Source organism: Arvicola amphibius, chromosome 8, assembly GCF_903992535.2.
Source record: "Arvicola amphibius chromosome 8, mArvAmp1.2, whole genome shotgun sequence".
NCBI lineage: Eukaryota > Metazoa > Chordata > Mammalia > Rodentia > Cricetidae > Arvicola > Arvicola amphibius.
In genome coordinates this window covers 51,858,168-51,864,167 of record NC_052054.1, presented here as the reverse complement: position 1 = coordinate 51,864,167, position 6,000 = coordinate 51,858,168, and positions in this window count along the sequence as shown.

Below are 6,000 nucleotides of genomic sequence, written 5' to 3'. Positions count from 1 at the left end.
AAAGGAAGGTGTGAAATTATGTTATTATACTTTAATTAATTAATTTATTTTTCTTAAAGTTGAGCTTTGGAGGGCTTTGGGTATAGCTTAGTGGTAAAGCACTTCCCATGGGTTTAATCCATGATGCAACAAAAATAAATATATAAGCAAATCTACTAGTCAATTAGCTAACTAGATAAACTGAAGTGATTACTGCAAATTCTTAGAAAATTGTGCTTTTTTAAGATTTATTTTTAGACCCAAGATGGTGGCAGCAGTGGTCTGTGTGCCCTGGTCTCTCTACCGCTGGTCCACAGACCCAGGGAGTGGAGGATTCAGCTCTCGCATGGAAGAAAGCTACTGCACCAAGTTGGCGTGAACATGCTCAGTGTTTCCCTGAAATCCCACAGCCGAGAGCAATAGAGACCTGAGTTACACACCTGTTCCTAACTCCACATCAAGACCAAGTCCCTTCTCTGGGGAGATGGTAGCCGTACCTTCTTCCATAATCCTCATCTAACCCAGTCAGAGTCCACTTCTGACTGGCCATAAAAATGAGTGAAAGAGAACCCGGACCTCACCAAGGCAACACAGTCCTCAACACTGGTTTGGAGCATTTTTCTGTGAGTGGACCAAAAAAGTGCATGGGACATTAAACTCATCTTTAATATGTCAACATGTATTAAATAGTGACCATTATAACAATCTTCTACCCATTTGCTTGTGGGAGGAAATGACTTGCAGAAATCATTTCAACTGAAAAATGTATTCTTATTTACTTTTTTTTTTTTTTTTTTTTTTTTGGTTTTTCAAGACAGTGTTTCCCTGTAGTTTCTAGAGCCTGTCCTGGAACTAGCTCTTGTAGACCAGGCTGGCCTCGAACTCAGAGATCCGCCTGCCTCTGCCTCCCGAGTGCTGGGATTAAAGGCGTGCACCACCACCGCCCGGCTTATTTACTTATTTTTTAAGAGTATAAATGTTTTTCCTGCATATGTGTATATGCACCACATATGTGTCTTGTGCCTTAGTCTATTGCCGTGATTAGACACCATGACCAAGGCAACTTTTATAAGAGAAAGCATTTAATTGGGGGCTTGCTTTCAGTGTCATCATGGCAGGAAGCATGACGCTGGAGCTGAACGGTATCGACTGATCCATAGGCAGAGAGAGAAAGACCGCTGGGCCTGGCATGGGCTTTTCAAACCTCAAAGCCCAACCCTACTGGCATACGTCCTCCAGCAAGGCCGTACCTCCTAATCCTTCCAAAGAACTTGACTCTCTGATGACTAAACTTTCAAATATATGAGCTTAAAGGTCATTATTCTTATTAAAACCAGCACAGGAGGTCAGTGGGCATCAGGTCTCCTGGAACCGGAGTTACAGCTGGTTGTGAGCCACCATGTCAGTGCTGGGAATGGAACTCAAGTCCTTTCCAACAGCAGCAAATGCTCTTAATGGCTGTGGCCACTTGCCCAGTCCAGTTCATGTTCTTTAAGAATAAATGAAAGCGTTGTTGATTGTAAAACAGCTTATAGAAATGTCTAAGTAAATGGAAAATAATTTCAAATTTTGCTCTGGATATAAAACTTAGTAAACAATATTGTAACTTCATTACTCAGCATAAGGAAGTATTAAACAGTTATACATAGTTACTCATAAAATTCTAGCTTTTAATTACCCATAGCAGAAATAATTTATCTCCCACTATGATGATAATTTTCATTGGTATTTATCTTTCTTGTGTATTTAATGATTGTAAACAATGTCACCAACACACAGCCTTTATATCAGAATTGAATTGAAATTCACTTCAAAAAATGAAAAATACTGCTTTTTATTGTTTTTTTTTATTTTCATATTTGAAGTCAGGTCTCTTTCTAGCTGACCTGGAAATGATTGTATAGGCCAGACTGGCCTTGAACTCATGGTAATCCTCTTACCTCAGTCTCCTGAATACTGGAATTATAGGCATGAGACATCACATTCAGCAAAAGCTATAATATATATATATATTAATATATATATATATATTCATTAACCTTTTATATTTTGAAATAGGGTCTTTCTATGCAGCCCTGGCTTGTATATATATTTTTTCCTGACTTATTCTTTTTATTGATTTTTTTTTTTTTGTGGCAGCACCCTACAACAAGAGCTATGGTTTCCAGCCTTCTCTGAGCCCAAGTTGTCCAGGTGACCATTAGGGGTTTCCTGCCTCAGCTCCCCAAGCAGTTGGAATACAAGGTAGTTCACACCAGGCTTCTGAGTTTCAATTTGAGGAGTGGCTATTCTTTTTCAATTACATTTTTAGGGGATGAGGTGGAGAAGTGGGCATGTCATGGCATGTGTGTGACTGTCAGAGGACATCAGGAGTTGGCTCTCTCTTGCACTGGGATCAAATTTCTTTCGGGGCTTGGTGGCCACACTTATTTTCTGGCTGAGCTATCTCATTGGTCCTTGGGACAGGTTTTTTGGTTTTTGTTTATTTGTTTGTTTGTTTGTTTTTGTTTTGAGACAGGGTCACTTTATGCAATCCTAGCTGTCCTGGAACTCACTTTGTAACTGGGCTTGTCTTGAACTCACAGAGATCCTCCTGCCTCTGCCTTTCCACTAAAGGTGTTCACCACCATGCCTGGCTCTTGAAAAGCTTCAGATGGAGTATCCCCAATGATTGCTTCATGAAAACTTCATGTCTACCAGTGACACAGAAAGACTAGGGAAGGGTTGGGCGTTTGAAGTTTAAGCTACGGCTTTTAAAGTCTTCAGGGGACAGGAGAGATGGCTCAGCTGTTAAGAGCTCTCTCTGAGGTTCCAGAGGACTGTCTAGGAAGAGTGGATCACAGCCGCCTGTAACTCAGTTCCCAAGGGTCTTATGCCCTCTCCTGGCCTCCACAGGCTCCTGCACACACATCATCCACGTACACAGACACACCTGCCGCATACACCCCCATAAATACAGCACAAAAGTAAAAATCAAAATGAATTGTCAGGGACCATTGTCCTAAAAAAATGATAGCAGGGGTCATTGCCCTAAGGATGTTTGCGGAGAACCTGCCCCACATCCCAACTATCTTGAGAACTATGTTTATGGAACCCGCCCCATATTCCAACTATCTTGAAAAATGTTAATGGAATCACATGTTTCGGCTTACACCAGGGGTGCTGACTGATGACCTTCGCTACCCCGGCAAAGTTCCTTCCTACCCCTACCTCCACCCCATGTCAAGTTCCTCTTTCAAGGGCCATATAAGCTGTAACCTTCACCCTAATAAACGAGACCTTGACAAATAGAATTTTGCTTGGTCTCGTTTCTCTCTCCAGCCCATGTCTTGCAGGTACCCTGAAAAGCTGACCCGCCGGCGGGGTACAATGAATCTTTTTTTTTCTTTTTTGAGACAGATATCCCTGGCTGCCCTTGAACCCACTCCGTAAACCAGGCTGGCCTTAAACTCAGAGATTCGCCTAGTCTCTGCTGCCCAGCACTCGGGAGGCAGAGGCAGGCAGATCTCTGTGAGTTCGAGGCCAACCTGGGCTACAAGAGCTAGTTCCGGGACAGTCTACAAAAAAGCTACAGAAGAAACCCTGTCTCGAAAAAAAATAAAGTAAAAAATAAAGACGTGTGCCGACACCACCACCCAGCGAAAACAATTTTTTTTAGAACTTGTGCTTCAAGAAATAACAACCCTAACCAGTTGCATGCTCGTTCATGCTTCTCTCACCCCCAAGAGTGGGTTTCTCTGTGTAGTACTTGGCTGTCCTGGAACTCATTCTGTAGACCAAGCAGGCCTCAGACTCAGGAGAGATCCACCTGCCTCTGCCTCCCAAATGCTGGTCGCTGGTTCTTATTGAGCTACATATTTTTCTCCCTCCCTTCCTCCCCGCTCCCCTTCAACCTTCTCCCATGGTCCCCATGCTCCCTATTTACTCAGGAGATCTTGTCTTTTTCTACTTCCCATGTAGATTAGATCCATGTATGTCTCTTTTAGGGTCCTCATTGTTGTCTAGGTTCTCTGGGGTTGTGAATGGTAGGCTGGTTTCTCTGCTTTATGTCTTAAAAGGGTGGCTCATGGTTTTAATGCCAATATTTGGGGGAGGGGGCAGAAGCAGGCCTATCACTGCAAGCTTGAGGCAAACCAGGGCTACAAAGTGAGACCTATGTAGAAAAAGAAACAAGGAGAGGAAGGGAGAGGCCAGGGCTACAGCTCAGTAGTAGAACGTAGGTAGTGCTTAGCATGTTGGTAGTGATGGATTTAATCGCTTGTGTTTCAACCAAATGTTGCAAATTGTGTAACAAGTGCCACCTTTAGACAGAAAGAGAAGCTCCTATCTTAAATCCTGAATGCACCCTACCTACCATCTGTGTATCCTACCTTCAACTCCCACCCCAGTGCTGGGGTGAATCCAGGGTCTCACGCTGAGTTCTGCTTCTGAACCACCTGCAACTGCAAAGTGGCTTCATTAAAAGACCACCTGGAGGCAGGAGAGATGCCTAAGAGATAAAGGTGCCTGGCACCAAGACTGGTGAGTTGAGTTTGAGCCCTAGGATCTGCATAGTAGAAGGAGAAAGAGATCAGCTCTTGAAGGTTGTCCCCTAACCTCCACCTGCACGCTTGCACAAGTGAGGGTATACACACTAAATAAATGCATAGATAAATAAGTCAGTAAAATAAAATAAATTTTAAAAACAAACACAGCAGCACACACTTGCAATCTTATAAATGTTCTGGAGACGGAGTCAAGAAGGTCACACGTTCATCCTGGGCTACACAGTCAGTTTACAGTCAGCTGTGGCTGAAGGGCAAGCCTATCTCAGAAAGAAAAGGACAACGACAGGAATGTAAGCACGCTCGCCACGTGGAAACAGGTGGGCGTGGCTGGTTGCTCTGGATCAACCCCTTAGGCCCCAGGGAACCACTTCTCTTGTGCTGTGCTATGTCCTTGAAACAAAAGGCAACTGGTTACTGAGGCCTCAAAGATTCAGGTCATGCTATTGCTGACGCTGAAGTAGGGAAACCCCTCGCGTTGAAACAAAGATTGGAGCCTGTCCTGGAACTAGCTCTTGTAGACCAGGCTGGTCTTGAACTCACAGAGATCTGCCTGCCTCTGCTTCCTGAGTGCTGGGCTTAAAGATGTGTACCACCTCCACCACCACCCCCACACCCAGCCCCGAAGGAGATTTTTTTTTAAATTAACAAGAATAGATAAAGATTGAATGATTATCTTCTCAAGTTCTTTCTGTCAGTGTGAATGCAAGAGACTTTGGCCTGACGAAACATCTTCTCCTCATGTTAAGTACCCATGGTCTTGTTTCTCTTAGAATGTTAGAGAAGTTTACCCATAAATCAAGGTAAATCTGAAATAGTTGAAAATGGTGACTGGAAAACATATTTCTTCTGCAAAGGCTTATTTATTTATTTATTTATTTATTTATTTATTTATTTATTTGTGTGTGTGTGTGTGTGTGTGTGTGTGTGTGTGTGTGTGTAGACATGTTCTGCCTGGATGATTATCTGTGCACATGCATGCCTGGTGCTTACAGAGTCAGAAGGCGTCATCCCTGGAACATGTCAAGAACATATGTGTGCTGACGACTGAACCTGCTACTCTGCAAGAGGGGCCCTCTGCAAGTGCTCCTAACTTCTGGGCCACTGTAGTTAAGTGCTCCGAACTACAGTCCCGAGAAACAGTTTTCAGTACCAAACACATTCATAGCGTTGTTTTTTTTTCCATGACTTTTTGAGACAGTGTTCCATTTTGTAGCCTAGGCTACCCTAGAACTCAGTATATAACTCAAGCTGGGCTTGAAATAAAAATCTCCCTGCATCACCCTCCACCTACTAGCATGACATGAGCTAATGAATTAAATAAAAATGCTGTGAATCCCTGGCGGCAGCAGTGGCAGAAACACTGCAGGTCCCTGAGAGCCCGGCAGCGGGCAGCGGGTCCCAAGAGCAGCCAGTCCTACGCAGGGACTGGCACAGGTCTCCGAGCAGTGGCAGTGGGCCATGAAGAGAGACACAC